At 39.1% G+C, this 830-nt stretch overlaps 1 long non-coding RNA gene across 1 annotated transcript in view; it reads right to left on the bottom strand.

The window, feature by feature from the left end:
* Positions 1 to 830, bottom strand: part of LOC140976652 (uncharacterized) — a 1,505-nt gene extending 675 nt beyond the window's left edge. The window contains exons 1-2 of the long non-coding RNA XR_012175263.1: positions 423 to 830; positions 253 to 338 (exon numbers count right to left, since the gene is read on the bottom strand). This is a non-coding gene — a long non-coding RNA (uncharacterized lncRNA). The remainder of the gene's footprint in view (positions 1 to 252; positions 339 to 422) is intronic.

Genomic DNA, 830 nt, shown 5'->3' with positions numbered 1-830 from the left:
AATAAATATAAGTGTGCAATTTTATTTAATAATATCAAAAACAAAGGANTGCTCACTTAAAAAGAAAATAAGTGAGCCAAATCCTTTATATAATAATTTATATATTCAAAAGTCCACTTTAAAAATAATCAATAAGTGGACCATATTTATTAAAAGGGTATAAATATCAAGGGCCACTTAAATAAATATAAGTGTGCAATTTTATTTAATAATATCAAAAACAAAGGAAAACAAAGGAGAAAACCCACTTACAGATTTTGTTTGGCTTAAAACGCGATAGGGAGTGTAGGAAATCGGGCGATACTCGGACAACTCCTAGTCTCACTCTCGGGTGGCTCCTGGATAAACAATACGCGAGATAAAACTTGAAAACTAAGCTTCATCGATTAACTTTGAGAAATAAAGAACAAAGCACAGCTTACCACTCCAAGGAATGTAACCGAGAATTTATGAGTTGGTGGGGAGGATGAACTTGCTGCTGCACAGTTCAAAGATGAAAGAGGAGGCTTCGTAAATCTGTTGCAAGTGGGCTCCTACGGAAGCTTAAAAAAAAGGACAGAGGTTGGCTTACTGGGAAGCTTCGGAAGTGGTGGAATCTAGACTTCAAACCGCTGCGGAAAAGTTTCGAACTTGGGGCTGAAATCCGGCTTGAGAATTGACGGGAAATGCTAACAGAAAATTGGGCAACAGCTTGTTCGAACCGCCGCGGAAATCTCGAGATTCTGGATGAAGCTTTGGTCGCTGGAAAACTTTCGAGAAAAGGGCAAGGAGGTGCTCGGAAATTGCAGGCTCTATATGGTGTGAGCTCCCTCCTAGTTGGACACCATATA

This window comes from Primulina huaijiensis, chromosome 5, assembly GCF_012295235.1.
Source record: "Primulina huaijiensis isolate GDHJ02 chromosome 5, ASM1229523v2, whole genome shotgun sequence".
Classification (NCBI taxonomy): domain Eukaryota; kingdom Viridiplantae; phylum Streptophyta; class Magnoliopsida; order Lamiales; family Gesneriaceae; genus Primulina; species Primulina huaijiensis.
This window is presented reverse-complemented; position numbering and strand designations above follow the sequence as displayed.